Source organism: Spermophilus citellus (genome assembly GCF_964194105.1).
Source record: "Spermophilus citellus genome assembly, chromosome: 4".
In the NCBI taxonomy this organism is placed as follows: Eukaryota; Metazoa; Chordata; class Mammalia; order Rodentia; family Sciuridae; genus Spermophilus; species Spermophilus citellus.
The window spans coordinates 96,215,083-96,235,031 of record NC_138185.1 but is presented as its reverse complement, the minus strand read 5'-3'; the positions used below and the strand labels follow the sequence as shown (position 1 = coordinate 96,235,031).

The 19,949-nt window shown below is 38.3% G+C and overlaps 1 long non-coding RNA gene across 3 annotated transcripts in view; it reads right to left on the bottom strand.

Annotated features, from left to right (window-relative positions):
- The window catches only part of LOC308646482, a 35,506-nt gene extending 26,831 nt beyond the window's left edge, over positions 1-8,675 (bottom strand). For all 3 annotated transcript variants that reach the window (XR_014021397.1, XR_014021398.1, XR_014021399.1), the window contains exons 1-4: positions 8,106-8,675; positions 6,836-6,979; positions 4,091-4,170; positions 2,006-2,149 (exon numbers count right to left, since the gene is read on the bottom strand). This is a non-coding gene — a long non-coding RNA (uncharacterized lncRNA). The remainder of the gene's footprint in view (positions 1-2,005; positions 2,150-4,090; positions 4,171-6,835; positions 6,980-8,105) is intronic.
- Positions 8,676-19,949: the final 11,274 nt, after the last annotated feature.

The following is a 19,949-nucleotide window of genomic DNA, read 5'->3' as shown; positions in this document are numbered from 1 at the left end:
AGGAAGACAAACAACAACACGTGTTGGCAAGAACGAAGGGAAAAAGGTACACTCACACATTCCTGGTGGAAGTGAAAAGTGGAGCAGCCACTTTGGAAAGCAGTATGGAGATTCCTTGGAAATCTGGAAATGGAACACCATTTCACTATTCCTCTTCTCAGACTATACCCAAAGGATGTAAAAACAACATACTGCAGGTACACAGCCATATCAATGTTTATGGCGGAACAATTCCCAATAGCTAGACCGTGGAAGCAACCTATATGTCCTTCAGAGGATGAATGGATAAAAAAAATGTGGCATAACACAATGGAATATTACTCAGCATTAAAAACAGAACAAAATCATTGCATTTGCAAGTAAACATATGGCCTTGGAGTAGATCATGCTATGTGAAGTAAGCAAATCCCGAAAAAACAAATGCCGAATGCTTTCTCTGATATAAGGGGCGGTGACTCATAGTGGGGTAAAGAGAGAGAGCTAGGGAGGATTAGATTAGTTGTAGATAGGGAAGCGGGGTAAGAAGGAAAGGGAGGGGCAAGGGGATAAGCAAGGATGGTAGAATGTGATGGTCTTCATTATAGAAGTACATGTATGAAAACTTGTATTGGATGTCAACATACCTTATTTACAAACAGAGATATGAAAAATTGTGATATATATGTATATTAAGAGTTGTAATGACCAAAAAGTAGATGTATAATGGTATAAATTGACGTGAACATAAATTATATACAGGGATACAAAAAATTGTGCTCTATATGTGTAATAAGGAATATAATACATTCCAATGTTGTCTTGTATTTGAAAATAATAATAAAAATAATAAAAAAGGAAACGTAGGACATTATAAAACAAGGAATACAATCTGACAAAAAAAGAATGAAATCCTATTGACTGTGAAATGAATGGAAGAGATCATATTATTAAGTGAAATAAGACATGCACAGAAAAAATAGTACCATACGCTCTCTTTAATGGGTGCAAAATAAAAGTGGATTGCATAGAAGCTGAGAGTAGAATGGTGTTTACTGGAGGTTTGCGAGAGTACAGGAAGAGGAAGGTATGGAGAATATTGATTAATAGGGACTAAGTTGCAGTTACATAGGCCTAAGAAGTTCTGTTATACACAGTTGGGTGACCGCAGATGATAATTTACTTCACATTTCAAAAATTGAGGAGAAAGGAATTTTGAAACATTTTCCACACAGAAATGATAAATATTTGAGAGGACAGGTATATTTAACCTGATTTAATCCCAATACAAGGTATTCATGTAATAAAATGTTACATGGTACCCCCCTAGTATGTACATTTTTTATGTATCCGTTTGAAAATAAACTTAAAAATAACATTGCAATACTTAGAAAAAGAAGAAAATGGTATGAATGTTTCAAATGCAACCACAGCTACTTTCACAGTGTTCATTATGTGTGACCTTGTGCCTCGCATTCCTATAACATTCATATGCCTGAGAAGCAGGTATATGAATGCTCTGGTCAAGCACTCAGAGGAGTGCAATGTAACACCACTACCCCAAATTGAAAAAGAGCTGTGTATAATTTTTTTATTCTAACCTAATATAAGGAAGAGAGTTTTCTAATACCTTATTGCTTATGGGTCCCACTGTCTGAACACCTGAATTCCCCCCGCCCCGCCCCTGCCACCCCTGTCTGCCTGGCAGAGTCCCCATGCTGGACCTCAGCTCACAGAAGTGGTTTGGTCACTCATTTTGTTCAGATTCCAACAAGATCCATTTTTGTAAGTCATCATTGGTCCAGGCACATTGAATAAAATGGACCCTGAGCCTAAGGTATGTGGCAGCTACTGATCACCCAGGGTTCTGTCATTCTGGGACACATGGACCCACACTCTTCAATCATGGAGCCCTGCAACACAGTGAAGGACCATTCCCATGGCTGTCTATCGGAGCTAGGGTCCAATGCCATTGGAGTGATATGATTCCATAGGAGGAATGTTAGTATTTTCAGGAAAGGATGCTTACCATGAGCAAATTACCACATCAAACTATGAGCATAGAAGCAGTTGAGAATAATTAAGCTGAATTCTTCTCAAACTCTCTTCCATGTCACCTGGCAAGAGGAAGAAATAAACTTTGTCATACAATCTACTCTTGGTCCAGGATGATCTGTGGAAACACGGTAAATATATTTGTTCCTTAGTACCCCTGTGACTTTGTACAAGGATACCCAGAAGACACCAAAATCTGAGGATGCTCAAGTCCCTTAGTGTTTATAATATCCAAATACATGTAAATGCTGCATAAATCACATCCATTGTGATTATTTGCATTGTTTAGAGAATAATGACAAGACAAAATTCTAGGGTACGTGTTCCGTACCGATTTTTTCCCCCAAATGTCTGACTGAATCACAGTGTGTGACCCACAGATAAGTATGGTAAGTTGTATATGGTTAATTCTATATGTAACAATGGCAAGTTCATGTATCCATTTATCCATCATGGAAAGGCTGGGTAGTTTACTATGTCCTCGCACGTACAATATACTGGCATATTATCCTACTAGCATTATTCCCATATTCCAAAGAGAGGAGGTATGAAATCTCTTGAAAAAAGAGACAGACATATCAGATGTCTCATATGATTATTAATACCTCCTGTTTGGATTCACAGACTTTATAAAACCATTTACATTCATGATTACTTGTAACATAAACATGACCAATGAAAATATGTTTTCATTTATTCAGAGTTGTGAGGCTGGAAAACAAACCGAGGGCTTCATGCACACTACAATGGCATTCTATCACTGAGCTAACCCCCAAACGGAACAAGGTACATGTTAAACATTGTGGCTGGAGGTATATTTCAGTGCCTAGCATGTGTGATGCCCTGAGTTCAATTTCCAGAAACACACTCACACACACACACACACACACACACACACACAGAAATTGTGATGTTATCTCAGAAACTGGTGTTTTGATCATTTGAAGATACAGAAGTTGATAAAAAGTGGCTAGCTCAGTAGTTCTATGTTGTGGCATTATTACCAACCTGAGGTTAGGAAGCTTGCTTCATAGAAAACCATTGTCCCACCGACAATGTACAAGTGTACCCTTTTCCCCACATCCTCGCCTGCGCTTGTTGTTGTTTGACTTCATAATGGCTGCCAATCTTACTGGAGTGTGATGATATCTTAGGGTGGTTTTGATTTGCATTTCTCTGACTGCTAGTGATGGTGAGCATTTTTTCATGTACTTGTTGATTGATTGTATGTCCTCCTCTGAGAAGTGTCTGTTTAGGTTCTTGGCCCATTTGTTGATTGGGTTATTTGTTATCTTATTGTCTAATTTTTTGAGTTCTTTATATACTCTGGATATTAGGGCTCTATCTGAAGTGTGAGGAGTAAAGATTTGTTCCTATGATGTAGGCTCCCTATTTACCTCTCTTATTGTTTCTTTTGCTGAGAAAAAAAAACATTTTAGTTTGAGCAAGTCCCATTTGTTGATTCTAGATATTAATTCTTGTGCTATGGGTGTCCTATTGAGGAATTTGGAGCCCGACCCCACAGTGTGTAGGCCGTAGCCAACTTTTTCTTCTATCAGATGCCTTGTCTCTGGTTTGATATCAAGCTCCTTGATTCATTTTGCGTTAACTTTTTTGCATGGCGAGAGAAAGGGATTCATTTTCATTTTGTTGCATATGGATTTCCAGTTTTCCCAGCACCATTTGTTGAAGATGCTATCACCAATAAAAAAAAAATGATGTATTTCAAGGACAAGGAGAACAATTGTAAAATTTTCCAACTGCAGCTAACTTTAACTTACCTCCTTTTGATAAGCCAGTCCAGCTTCATAGAGTTTAATAAACAGGTACTGAGTCCAAAAAAAAAAAAAAAAGAAAACCATTGTCTGAGAGATGCACATTGGAGATAAAAAAATTAGGTTTTATGCCAGTTACCTGGAAGGAGCCCGACATTTTAATGTCTCAGATATCACAGTAAAGTCTTTGGGGATATGGGAAATATTTATATGAGAAATAGATTAGGGACAACATGCAGAAACCAGCATTTCCCAGGACCATGAGTTAAGAAAGCAGCACTGACCAGAGGTGATAAACTTCTAATGACAGTCTTCTCTGGTCTGGAGGGAAAGATGCTCCAGGATGCAGAGTAAAGAATATATCCTGGGAATGAGAATCAACAAGAAACCAAGATGGAGTCACGGATGGCAATACCCAGTTTTAGCAGAAATAATTCTGAGAGCTTCTAAGGCACTGGAGAAAAGATAGCATCTTCAACAAATGGTGCTGGGTAAATGGGAAATCCGTATGCAACAAAATGAAATTGAAACCCTGTCTCTCACCATGCACAAAACGTACCTCAAAATGGATCAAGGACCTAGGAGTTAAACCAGGGACTCTGTGTCTAATAGAAGAAAAAGTAGGCCCTAATCTTCATCATGTGGGATTAGGCCCCGCACTTCCTTAATAAGACTGCTCTAGCACAAGAATTAAAAGTAAGTATCAATAAATGGGATTGATTCAAACTAAAAAGTTTGTTCTCCTCAAAAGAAACAATCTGAGAGAGCCTACATCCTAGGAGCATTCTAGTGCTCACACATCAGATAGAGCACTAATCTCTAAAGTATATCAAGAACTCAACAAGCTAAGCACCAAAAACAACAAATAACCCAATCAATAAATGGGCAAAAAACATGAACAGACACTTCTCAGAAGAGGATATAAGATCCATCAACAAATATATGAAAAAATACACATCTTCTCTAGCAATCAGAGAAGTGCAAATCAAAACTACTCTAAGATATCATCTCACTCTAGTCAGAACGGCAGCTATTAGGAAGACAAACAACAACACGTTTTGGCAAGGACGTAGGGAAAAAGGTACACTCACACATTGCTGGTGGGAGTGCAAAGTGGTGCAGCCACTTTGGAAAGCAGTATGGAGATTCCTGGGAAATCTGGGAATGGAACACCATTTGATTATTCCTCTTCTCGGACTATACCCAAAGGACTTAAAAACAACATACTGCAGGGACACAGCCACATCAATGTTTATAGCAGCACGATTCCCAATAGCTAGACCGTGGAAGCAACCTATATGACCTTCAGAGGATGAATGGATAAAAAAAGTGGCATAACACAATGGAATATTACTCAGCATTAAAAACAGAACAAAATCATGGCATTTGCAGGTAAACGGATGGAGTTGGAGAAGATCATGCTATGTGAAGTCAGTCAATGCCCAAAACACACATGCCGAATGTTTTCTCTGATATAAGGGGGGGGGGTGACTCATAGTGGGGTAGCGAGGGAGAGCATGGGAGGATTAGATTGGTTGTAGATAGGGAAGGAAAGGGAGGGCCAAGGGGATTAGCAAGGATGGTAGAATGTGATGGTCTTCATTATACAAGTACATGTATGAAAACTTGCATTGGGTGTCAACATACCTTATATACAGACAGAGATATGAATAATTGTGATATATATGTGTATTAAGAATCGTAATGCCAAAAAAAGTACATGTATAATGGTATAAATTGATGTGAACATACTTTATGTACAGAGATACGAAAAATTGTGCTCTATATGTGTAATAAGGAATGTAATGCATTCCACTGTTGTCGTGTATTTGAAAATAATAATAAAATCAATAAAAAAGGAAACGTAGCACATTATAAAACAAGGAATACAATCTGACAAAAAAAGAATGAAATCCTATTGACTGTGAAATGAATGGAAGAGATCATATTATTAAGTGAAATAAGACATGCACAGAAAAAATAGTACCATATGCTCTCTTTCATGGGTGCAAAATAAAAGTAGATTGCATAGAAGCTGAGAGTAGAATGGTGTTTACTGGAGGTTTGCGAGAGTACAGGAAGAGGAAGGTATGGAGAATATTGATTACAGGGACTAAGTTGCAGTTACATAGGCCTAAGAAGTTCTGTTATACACAGTTGGGTGACCGCAGATGATAATTTACTTCACATTTCAAAAATTGAGGAGAAAGGAATTTTGAAACATTTTCCACACAGAAATGATAAATATTTGAGAGGACAGGTATATTTAACCTGATTTAATCCCAATACAAGGTATTCATGTAATAAAATGTTACATGGTACCCCCCTAGTATGTACATTTTTTATGTATCCGTTTGAAAATAAACTTAAAAATAACATTGCAATACTTAGAAAAAGAAGAAAATGGTATGAATGTTTCAAATGCAACCACAGCTACTTTCACAGTGTTCATTATGTGTGACCTTGTGCCTCGCATTCCTATAACATTCATATGCCTGAGAAGCAGGTATATGAATGCTCTGGTCAAGCACTCAGAGGAGTGCAATGTAACACCACTACCCCAAATTGAAAAAGAGCTGTGTATAATTTTTTTATTCTAACCTAATATAAGGAAGAGAGTTTTCTAATACCTTATTGCTTATGGGTCCCACTGTCTGAACACCTGAATTCCCCCCGCCCCGCCCCTGCCACCCCTGTCTGCCTGGCAGAGTCCCCATGCTGGACCTCAGCTCACAGAAGTGGTTTGGTCACTCATTTTGTTCAGATTCCAACAAGATCCATTTTTGTAAGTCATCATTGGTCCAGGCACATTGAATAAAATGGACCCTGAGCCTAAGGTATGTGGCAGCTACTGATCACCCAGGGTTCTGTCATTCTGGGACACATGGACCCACACTCTTCAATCATGGAGCCCTGCAACACAGTGAAGGACCATTCCCATGGCTGTCTATCGGAGCTAGGGTCCAATGCCATTGGAGTGATATGATTCCATAGGAGGAATGTTAGTATTTTCAGGAAAGGATGCTTACCATGAGCAAATTACCACATCAAACTATGAGCATAGAAGCAGTTGAGAATAATTAAGCTGAATTCTTCTCAAACTCTCTTCCATGTCACCTGGCAAGAGGAAGAAATAAACTTTGTCATACAATCTACTCTTGGTCCAGGATGATCTGTGGAAACACGGTAAATATATTTGTTCCTTAGTACCCCTGTGACTTTGTACAAGGATACCCAGAAGACACCAAAATCTGAGGATGCTCAAGTCCCTTAGTGTTTATAATATCCAAATACATGTAAATGCTGCATAAATCACATCCATTGTGATTATTTGCATTGTTTAGAGAATAATGACAAGACAAAATTCTAGGGTACGTGTTCCGTACCGATTTTTTCCCCCAAATGTCTGACTGAATCACAGTGTGTGACCCACAGATAAGTATGGTAAGTTGTATATGGTTAATTCTATATGTAACAATGGCAAGTTCATGTATCCATTTATCCATCATGGAAAGGCTGGGTAGTTTACTATGTCCTCGCACGTACAATATACTGGCATATTATCCTACTAGCATTATTCCCATATTCCAAAGAGAGGAGGTATGAAATCTCTTGAAAAAAGAGACAGACATATCAGATGTCTCATAAGATTATTAATACCTCCTGTTTGGATTCACAGACTTTATAAAACCATTTACATTCATGATTACTTGTAACATAAACATGACCAATGAAAATATGTTTTCATTTATTCAGAGTTGTGAGGCTGGAAAACAAACCGAGGGCTTCATGCACACTACAATGGCATTCTATCACTGAGCTAACCCCCAAACGGAACAAGGTACATGTTAAACATTGTGGCTGGAGGTATATTTCAGTGCCTAGCATGTGTGATGCCCTGAGTTCAATTTCCAGAAACACACTCACACACACACACACACACACACACACACACACACAGATAAATTGTCATGTTATCTCAGAAACTGGTGTTTTGATCGTTTGAAGATACAGAGTTGATAAAAAGTGGCTAGCTCAGTACTTCTATGTTGTGGCTGTATTACCAACCTGAGGTTAGGAAACTTGCTACATAGAAAACCATTGTCTGAGAGATGCACATTGGAGATAAAGAAATAAGGTTTTATGCCGGTTATCTGGAAGGAGCCCGACATTTTAATGTCTCAGATATCACAGTAAAGTCTTTGGGGATATGGGAAATATTTATATGAGAAATAGATTAGGGACAACATGCAGAAACCAGCATTTCCCAGGACCATGAGTTAAGAAAGCAGCACTGACCAGAGGTGATAAACTTCTAATGACAGTCTTCTCTGGTCTGGAGGGAAAGATGCTCCAGGATGCAGAGTAAAGAATATATCCTGGGAATGAGAATCAACAAGAAACCAAGATGGAGTCACGGATGGCAATACCCAGTTTTAGCAGAAATAATTCTGAGAGCTTCTAAGGCACTGGAGAAAAGATAGCATCTTCAACAAATGGTGCTGGGTAAATGGGAAATCCGTATGCAACAAAATGAAATTGAAACCCTGTCTCTCACCATGCACAAAACGTACCTCAAAATGGATCAAGGACCTAGGAGTTAAACCAGAGACTCTGTGTCTAATAGAAGAAAAAGTAGGCCCTAATCTTCATCATGTGGGATTAGGCCCCGCACTTCCTTAATAAGACTGCTCTAGCACAAGAATTAAAAGTAAGTATCAATAAATGGGATTGATTCAAACTAAAAAGTTTGTTCTCCTCAAAAGAAACAATCTGAGAGAGCCTACATCCTAGGAGCATTCTAGTGCTCACACATCAGATAGAGCACTAATCTCTAAAGTATATCAAGAACTCAACAAGCTAAGCACCAAAAACAACAAATAACCCAATCAATAAATGGGCAAAAAACATGAACAGACACTTCTCAGAAGAGGATATAAGATCCATCAACAAATATATGAAAAAATACACATCTTCTCTAGCAATCAGAGAAGTGCAAATCAAAACTACTCTAAGATATCATCTCACTCTAGTCAGAACGGCAGCTATTAGGAAGACAAACAACAACACGTTTTGGCAAGGACGTAGGGAAAAGGTACACTCACACATTCCTGGTGGGAGTGAAAAGTGGTGCAGCCACTTTGGAAAGCAGTATGGAGATTCCTGGGAAATCTGGGAATGGAACACCATTTGACTATTCCTCTTCTCGGACTATACCCAAAGGACTTAAAAACAACATACTGCAGGGACACAGCCACATCAATGTTTATAGCAGCATGATTCCCAATAGCTAGACCGTGGAAGCAACCTATATGTCCTTCAGAGGATGAATGGATAAAAAAAAATGTGGCATAATACAATGGAATATTACTCAGCATTAAAAACAGAACTAAATCATGGCATTTGCAGGTAAACGGATGGAGTTGGAGAAGATCATGCTATGTGAAGTCAGCCAATGCCCAAAACACACATGCCGAATGTTTTCTCTGATATAAGGGGGGGGGGTGACTCATAGTGGGGTAGCGAGGGAGAGCATGGGAGGATTAGATTGGTTGTAGATAGGGAAGGAAAGGGAGGGCCAAGGGGATTAGCAAGGATGGTAGAATGTGATGGTCTTCATTATACAAGTACATGTATGAAAACTTGCATTGGGTGTCAACATACCTTATATACAGACAGAGATATGAATAATTGTGATATATATGTGTATTAAGAATCGTAATGCCAAAAAAAGTACATGTATAATGGTATAAATTGATGTGAACATACTTTATGTACAGAGATACGAAAAATTGTGCTCTATATGTGTAATAAGGAATGTAATGCATTCCACTGTTGTCGTGTATTTGAAAATAATAATAAAATCAATAAAAAAGGAAACGTAGCACATTATAAAACAAGGAATACAATCTGACAAAAAAAGAATGAAATCCTATTGACTGTGAAATGAATGGAAGAGATCATATTATTAAGTGAAATAAGACATGCACAGAAAAAATAGTACCATATGCTCTCTTTCATGGGTGCAAAATAAAAGTAGATTGCATAGAAGCTGAGAGTAGAATGGTGTTTACTGGAGGTTTGCGAGAGTACAGGAAGAGGAAGGTATGGAGAATATTGATTACAGGGACTAAGTTGCAGTTACATAGGCCTAAGAAGTTCTGTTATACACAGTTGGGTGACCGCAGATGATAATTTACTTCACATTTCAAAAATTGAGGAGAAAGGAATTTTGAAACATTTTCCACACAGAAATGATAAATATTTGAGAGGACAGGTATATTTAACCTGATTTAATCCCAATACAAGGTATTCATGTAATAAAATGTTACATGGTACCCCCCTAGTATGTACATTTTTTATGTATCCGTTTGAAAATAAACTTAAAAATAACATTGCAATACTTAGAAAAAGAAGAAAATGGTATGAATGTTTCAAATGCAACCACAGCTACTTTCACAGTGTTCATTATGTGTGACCTTGTGCCTCGCATTCCTATAACATTCATATGCCTGAGAAGCAGGTATATGAATGCTCTGGTCAAGCACTCAGAGGAGTGCAATGTAACACCACTACCCCAAATTGAAAAAGAGCTGTGTATAATTTTTTTATTCTAACCTAATATAAGGAAGAGAGTTTTCTAATACCTTATTGCTTATGGGTCCCACTGTCTGAACACCTGAATTCCCCCCGCCCCGCCCCTGCCACCCCTGTCTGCCTGGCAGAGTCCCCATGCTGGACCTCAGCTCACAGAAGTGGTTTGGTCACTCATTTTGTTCAGATTCCAACAAGATCCATTTTTGTAAGTCATCATTGGTCCAGGCACATTGAATAAAATGGACCCTGAGCCTAAGGTATGTGGCAGCTACTGATCACCCAGGGTTCTGTCATTCTGGGACACATGGACCCACACTCTTCAATCATGGAGCCCTGCAACACAGTGAAGGACCATTCCCATGGCTGTCTATCGGAGCTAGGGTCCAATGCCATTGGAGTGATATGATTCCATAGGAGGAATGTTAGTATTTTCAGGAAAGGATGCTTACCATGAGCAAATTACCACATCAAACTATGAGCGTAGAAGCAGTTGAGAATAATTAAGCTGAATTCTTCTCAAACTCTCTTCCATGTCACCTTGTAAGAGGAAGAAATAAACTTTGTCATACAATCTACTCTTGGTCCAGGACGATCTGTGGAAACACGGTAAATATATTTGTTCCTTAGTACCCCTGTGACTTTGTACAAGGATACCCAGAAGACACCAAAATCTGAGGATGCTCAAGTCCCTTAGTGTTTATAATATCCAAATACATGTAAATGCTGCATAAATCACATCCATTGTGATTATTTGCATTGTTTAGAGAATAATGACAAGACAAAATTCTAGGGTACATGTTCCGTACCGATTTTTTCCCCCAAATGTCTGACTGAATCACAGATGTGTGACCCACAGATAAGTATGGTAAGTTGTATATGGTTAATTCTATATGTAACAATGGCAAGTTCATGTATCCATTTATCCATCATGGAAAGGCTGGGTAGTTTACTATGTCCTCGCACGTACAATATACTGGCATATTATCCTACTAGCATTATTCCCATATTCCAAAGAGAGGAGGTAAGAAATCTCTTGAAAAAAGAGACAGACATATCAGATGTCTCATAAGATTATTAATACCTCCTGTTTGGATTCACAGACTTTATAAAACCATTTACATTCATGATTACTTGTAACATAAACATGACCAATGAAAATATGTTTTCATTTATTCAGAGTTGTGAGGCTGGAAAACAAACCGAGGGCTTCATGCACACTACAATGGCATTCTATCACTGAGCTAACCCCCAAACGGAACAAGGTACATGTTAAACATTGTGGCTGGAGGTATATTTCAGTGCCTAGCATGTGTGATGCCCTGAGTTCAATTTCCAGAAACACACTCACACACACACACACACACACACACACACACACACACAGAGAAATTGTGATGTTATCTCAGAAACTGGTGTTTTGATCGTTTGAAGATACAGAAGTTGATAAAAAGTGGCTAGCTCAGTAGTTCTATGTTGTGGCATTATTACCAACCTGAGGTTAGGAAGCTTGCTTCATAGAAAACCATTGTCCCACCGACAATGTACAAGTGTACCCTTTTCCCCACATCCTCGCCTGCACTTGTTGTTGTTTGACTTCATAATGGCTGCCAATCTTACTGGAGTGTGATGATATCTTAGGGTGGTTTTGATTTGCATTTCTCTGACTGCTAGTGATGGTGAGCATTTTTTCATGTACTTGTTGATTGATTGTATGTCCTCCTCTGAGAAGTGTCTGTTTAGGTCCTTGGCCCATTTGTTGATTGGGTTATTTGTTATCTTATTGTCTAATTTTTTGAGTTCTTTATATACTCTGGATATTAGGGCTCTATCTGAAGTGTGAGGAGTAAAGATTTGTTCCTATGATGTAGGCTCCCTATTTACCTCTCTTATTGTTTCTTTTGCTGAGAAAAAAAACATTTTAGTTTGAGCAAGTCCCATTTGTTGATTCTAGATATTAATTCTTGTGCTATGGGTGTCCTATTGAGGAATTTGGAGCCCGACCCCACAGTGTGTAGGCCGTAGCCAACTTTTTCTTCTATCAGATGCCTTGTCTCTGGTTTGATATCAAGCTCCTTGATTCATTTTGCGTTAACTTTTTTGCATGGCGAGAGAAAGGGATTCATTTTCATTTTGTTGCATATGGATTTCCAGTTTTCCCAGCACCATTTGTTGAAGATGCTATCACCAATAAAAAAAAATGATGTATTTCAAGGACAAGGAGAACAATTGTAAAATTTTCCAACTGCAGCTAACTTTAACTTACCTCCTTTTGATAAGCCAGTCCAGCTTCATAGAGTTTAATAAACAGGTACTGAGTCCAAAAAAAAAAAAAAAAAAAGAAAACCATTGTCTGAGAGATGCACATTGGAGATAAAAAAATTAGGTTTTATGCCAGTTATCTGGAAGGAGCCCGACATTTTAATGTCTCAGATATCACAGTAAAGTCTTTGGGGATATGGGAAATATTTATATGAGAAATAGATTAGGGACAACATGCAGAAACCAGCATTTCCCAGGACCATGAGTTAAGAAAGCAGCACTGACCAGAGGTGATAAACTTCTAATGACAGTCTTCTCTGGTCTGGAGGGAAAGATGCTCCAGGATGCAGAGTAAAGAATATATCCTGGGAATGAGAATCAACAAGAAACCAAGATGGAGTCACGGATGGCAATACCCAGTTTTAGCAGAAATAATTCTGAGAGCTTCTAAGGCACTGGAGAAAAGATAGCATCTTCAACAAATGGTGCTGGGTAAATGGGAAATCCGTATGCAACAAAATGAAATTGAAACCCTGTCTCTCACCATGCACAAAACGTACCTCAAAATGGATCAAGGACCTAGGAGTTAAACCAGGGACTCTGTGTCTAATAGAAGAAAAAGTAGGCCCTAATCTTCATCATGTGGGATTAGGCCCCGCACTTCCTTAATAAGACTGCTCTAGCACAAGAATTAAAAGTAAGTATCAATAAATGGGATTGATTCAAACTAAAAAGTTTGTTCTCCTCAAAAGAAACAATCTGAGAGAGCCTACATCCTAGGAGCATTCTAGTGCTCACACATCAGATAGAGCACTAATCTCTAAAGTATATCAAGAACTCAACAAGCTAAGCACCAAAAACAACAAATAACCCAATCAATAAATGGGCAAAAAACATGAACAGACACTTCTCAGAAGAGGATATAAGATCCATCAACAAATATATGAAAAAATACACATCTTCTCTAGCAATCAGAGAAGTGCAAATCAAAACTACTCTAAGATATCATCTCACTCTAGTCAGAACGGCAGCTATTAGGAAGACAAACAACAACACGTTTTGGCAAGGACGTAGGGAAAAAGGTACACTCACACATTGCTGGTGGGAGTGCAAAGTGGTGCAGCCACTTTGGAAAGCAGTATGGAGATTCCTGGGAAATCTGGGAATGGAACACCATTTGATTATTCCTCTTCTCGGACTATACCCAAAGGACTTAAAAACAACATACTGCAGGGACACAGCCACATCAATGTTTATAGCAGCACGATTCCCAATAGCTAGACCGTGGAAGCAACCTATATGACCTTCAGAGGATGAATGGATAAAAAAAGTGGCATAACACAATGGAATATTACTCAGCATTAAAAACAGAACAAAATCATGGCATTTGCAGGTAAACGGATGGAGTTGGAGAAGATCATGCTATGTGAAGTCAGTCAATGCCCAAAACACACATGCCGAATGTTTTCTCTGATATAAGGGGGGGGGGGGTGACTCATAGTGGGGTAGCGAGGGAGAGCATGGGAGGATTAGATTGGTTGTAGATAGGGAAGGAAAGGGAGGGCCAAGGGGATTAGCAAGGATGGTAGAATGTGATGGTCTTCATTATACAAGTACATGTATGAAAACTTGCATTGGGTGTCAACATACCTTATATACAGACAGAGATATGAATAATTGTGATATATATGTGTATTAAGAATCGTAATGCCAAAAAAAGTACATGTATAATGGTATAAATTGATGTGAACATACTTTATGTACAGAGATACGAAAAATTGTGCTCTATATGTGTAATAAGGAATGTAATGCATTCCACTGTTGTCGTGTATTTGAAAATAATAATAAAATCAATAAAAAAGGAAACGTAGCACATTATAAAACAAGGAATACAATCTGACAAAAAAAGAATGAAATCCTATTGACTGTGAAATGAATGGAAGAGATCATATTATTAAGTGAAATAAGACATGCACAGAAAAAATAGTACCATATGCTCTCTTTCATGGGTGCAAAATAAAAGTAGATTGCATAGAAGCTGAGAGTAGAATGGTGTTTACTGGAGGTTTGCGAGAGTACAGGAAGAGGAAGGTATGGAGAATATTGATTACAGGGACTAAGTTGCAGTTACATAGGCCTAAGAAGTTCTGTTATACACAGTTGGGTGACCGCAGATGATAATTTACTTCACATTTCAAAAATTGAGGAGAAAGGAATTTTGAAACATTTTCCACACAGAAATGATAAATATTTGAGAGGACAGGTATATTTAACCTGATTTAATCCCAATACAAGGTATTCATGTAATAAAATGTTACATGGTACCCCCCTAGTATGTACATTTTTTATGTATCCGTTTGAAAATAAACTTAAAAATAACATTGCAATACTTAGAAAAAGAAGAAAATGGTATGAATGTTTCAAATGCAACCACAGCTACTTTCACAGTGTTCATTATGTGTGACCTTGTGCCTCGCATTCCTATAACATTCATATGCCTGAGAAGCAGGTATATGAATGCTCTGGTCAAGCACTCAGAGGAGTGCAATGTAACACCACTACCCCAAATTGAAAAAGAGCTGTGTATAATTTTTTTATTCTAACCTAATATAAGGAAGAGAGTTTTCTAATACCTTATTGCTTATGGGTCCCACTGTCTGAACACCTGAATTCCCCCCGCCCCGCCCCTGCCACCCCTGTCTGCCTGGCAGAGTCCCCATGCTGGACCTCAGCTCACAGAAGTGGTTTGGTCACTCATTTTGTTCAGATTCCAACAAGATCCATTTTTGTAAGTCATCATTGGTCCAGGCACATTGAATAAAATGGACCCTGAGCCTAAGGTATGTGGCAGCTACTGATCACCCAGGGTTCTGTCATTCTGGGACACATGGACCCACACTCTTCAATCATGGAGCCCTGCAACACAGTGAAGGACCATTCCCATGGCTGTCTATCGGAGCTAGGGTCCAATGCCATTGGAGTGATATGATTCCATAGGAGGAATGTTAGTATTTTCAGGAAAGGATGCTTACCATGAGCAAATTACCACATCAAACTATGAGCGTAGAAGCAGTTGAGAATAATTAAGCTGAATTCTTCTCAAACTCTCTTCCATGTCACCTTGTAAGAGGAAGAAATAAACTTTGTCATACAATCTACTCTTGGTCCAGGACGATCTGTGGAAACACGGTAAATATATTTGTTCCTTAGTACCCCTGTGACTTTGTACAAGGATACCCAGAAGACACCAAAATCTGAGGATGCTCAAGTCCCTTAGTGTTTATAATATCCAAATACATGTAAATGCTGCATAAATCACATCCATTGTGATTATTTGCATTGTTTAGAGAATAATGACAAGACAAAATTCTAGGGTACATGTTCCGTACCGATTTTTTCCCCCAAATGTCTGACTGAATCACAGTGTGTGACCCACAGATAAGTATGGTAAGTTGTATATGGTTAATTCTATATGTAACAATGGCAAGTTCATGTATCCATTTATCCATCATGGAAAGGCTGGGTAGTTTACTATGTCCTCGCACGTACAATATACTGGCATATTATCCTACTAGCATTATTCCCATATTCCAAAGAGAGGAGGTAAGAAATCTCTTGAAAAAAGAGACAGACATATCAGATGTCTCATAAGATTATTAATACCTCCTGTTTGGATTCACAGACTTTATAAAACCATTTACATTCATGATTACTTGTAACATAAACATGACCAATGAAAATATGTTTTCATTTATTCAGAGTTGTGAGGCTGGAAAACAAACCGAGGGCTTCATGCACACTACAATGGCATTCTATCACTGAGCTAACCCCCAAACGGAACAAGGTACATGTTAAACATTGTGGCTGGAGGTATATTTCAGTGCCTAGCATGTGTGATGCCCTGAGTTCAATTTCCAGAAACACACTCACACACACACACACACACACACACACACACACACACACACAGAGAAATTGTGATGTTATCTCAGAAACTGGTGTTTTGATCGTTTGAAGATACAGAAGTTGATAAAAAGTGGCTAGCTCAGTAGTTCTATGTTGTGGCATTATTACCAACCTGAGGTTAGGAAGCTTGCTTCATAGAAAACCATTGTCCCACCGACAATGTACAAGTGTACCCTTTTCCCCACATCCTCGCCTGCACTTGTTGTTGTTTGACTTCATAATGGCTGCCAATCTTACTGGAGTGTGATGATATCTTAGGGTGGTTTTGATTTGCATTTCTCTGACTGCTAGTGATGGTGAGCATTTTTTCATGTACTTGTTGATTGATTGTATGTCCTCCTCTGAGAAGTGTCTGTTTAGGTCCTTGGCCCATTTGTTGATTGGGTTATTTGTTATCTTATTGTCTAATTTTTTGAGTTCTTTATATACTCTGGATATTAGGGCTCTATCTGAAGTGTGAGGAGTAAAGATTTGTTCCTATGATGTAGGCTCCCTATTTACCTCTCTTATTGTTTCTTTTGCTGAGAAAAAAAACATTTTAGTTTGAGCAAGTCCCATTTGTTGATTCTAGATATTAATTCTTGTGCTATGGGTGTCCTATTGAGGAATTTGGAGCCCGACCCCACAGTGTGTAGGCCGTAGCCAACTTTTTCTTCTATCAGATGCCTTGTCTCTGGTTTGATATCAAGCTCCTTGATTCATTTTGCGTTAACTTTTTTGCATGGCGAGAGAAAGGGATTCATTTTCATTTTGTTGCATATGGATTTCCAGTTTTCCCAGCACCATTTGTTGAAGATGCTATCACCAATAAAAAAAAATGATGTATTTCAAGGACAAGGAGAACAATTGTAAAATTTTCCAACTGCAGCTAACTTTAACTTACCTCCTTTTGATAAGCCAGTCCAGCTTCATAGAGTTTAATAAACAGGTACTGAGTCCAAAAAAAAAAAAAAAAAAAAAGAAAACCATTGTCTGAGAGATGCACATTGGAGATAAAAAAATTAGGTTTTATGCCAGTTATCTGGAAGGAGCCCGACATTTTAATGTCTCAGATATCACAGTAAAGTCTTTGGGGATATGGGAAATATTTATATGAGAAATAGATTAGGGACAACATGCAGAAACCAGCATTTCCCAGGACCATGAGTTAAGAAAGCAGCACTGACCAGAGGTGATAAACTTCTAATGACAGTCTTCTCTGGTCTGGAGGGAAAGATGCTCCAGGATGCAGAGTAAAGAATATATCCTGGGAATGAGAATCAACAAGAAACCAAGATGGAGTCACGGATGGCAATACCCAGTTTTAGCAGAAATAATTCTGAGAGCTTCTAAGGCACTGGAGAAAAGATAGCATCTTCAACAAATGGTGCTGGGTAAATGGGAAATCCGTATGCAACAAAATGAAATTGAAACCCTGTCTCTCACCATGCACAAAACGTACCTCAAAATGGATCAAGGACCTAGGAGTTAAACCAGGGACTCTGTGTCTAATAGAAGAAAAAGTAGGCCCTAATCTTCATCATGTGGGATTAGGCCCCGCACTTCCTTAATAAGACTGCTCTAGCACAAGAATTAAAAGTAAGTATCAATAAATGGGATTGATTCAAACTAAAAAGTTTGTTCTCCTCAAAAGAAACAATCTGAGAGAGCCTACATCCTAGGAGCATTCTAGTGCTCACACATCAGATAGAGCACTAATCTCTAAAGTATATCAAGAACTCAACAAGCTAAGCACCAAAAACAACAAATAACCCAATCAATAAATGGGCAAAAAACATGAACAGACACTTCTCAGAAGAGGATATAAGATCCATCAACAAATATATGAAAAAATACACATCTTCTCTAGCAATCAGAGAAGTGCAAATCAAAACTACTCTAAGATATCATCTCACTCTAGTCAGAACGGCAGCTATTAGGAAGACAAACAACAACACGTTTTGGCAAGGACGTAGGGAAAAAGGTACACTCACACATTGCTGGTGGGAGTGCAAAGTGGTGCAGCCACTTTGGAAAGCAGTATGGAGATTCCTGGGAAATCTGGGAATGGAACACCATTTGATTATTCCTCTTCTCGGACTATACCCAAAGGACTTAAAAACAACATACTGCAGGGACACAGCCACATCAATGTTTATAGCAGCACGATTCCCAATAGCTAGACCGTGGAAGCAACCTATATGACCTTCAGAGGATGAATGGATAAAAAAAGTGGCATAACAGAATGGAATATTACTCAGCATTAAAAACAGAACAAAATCATGGCATTTGCAGGTAAACGGATGGAGTTGGAGAAGATCATGCTATGTGAAGTCAGTCAATGCCCAAAACACACATGCCGAATGTTTTCTCTGATATAAGGGGGGGGGGTGACTCATAGTGGGGTAGCGAGGGAGAGCATGGGAGGATTAGATTGGTTGTAGATAGGGAAGGAAAGGGAGGGCCAAGGGGATTAGCAAGGATGGTAGAATGTGATGGTCTTCATTATACAAGTACATGTATGAAAACTTGCATTGGGTGTCAACATACCTTATATACAGACAGAGATATGAATAATTGTGATATATATGTGTATTAAGAATCGTAATGCCAAAAAAAGTACATGTATAATGGTATAAATTGATGTGAACATACTTTATGTACAGAGATACGAAAAATTGTGCTCTATATGTGTAATAAGGAATGTAATGCATTCCACTGTTGTCGTGTATTTGAAAATAATAATAAAATCAATAAAAAAGGAAACGTAGCACATTATAAAACAAGGAATACAATCTGACAAAAAAAGAATGAAATCCTATTGACTGTGAAATGAATGGAAGAGATCATATTATTAAGTGAAATAAGACATGCACAGAAAAAATAGTACCATATGCTCTCTTTCATGGGTGCAAAATAAAAGTAGATTGCATAGAAGCTGAGAGTAGAATGGTGTTTACTGGAGGTTTGCGAGAGTACAGGAAGAGGAAGGTATGGAGAATATTGATTACAGGGACTAAGTTGCAGTTACATAGGCCTAAGAAGTTCTGTTATACACAGTTGGGTGACCGCAGATGATAATTTACTTCACATTTCAAAAATTGAGGAGAAAGGAATTTTGAAACATTTTCCACACAGAAATGATAAATATTTGAGAGGACAGGTATATTTAACCTGATTTAATCCCAATACAAGGTATTCATGTAATAAAATGTTACATGGTACCCCCCTAGTATGTACATTTTTTATGTATCCGTTTGAAAATAAACTTAAAAATAACATTGCAATACTTAGAAAAAGAAGAAAATGGTATGAATGTTTCAAATGCAACCACAGCTACTT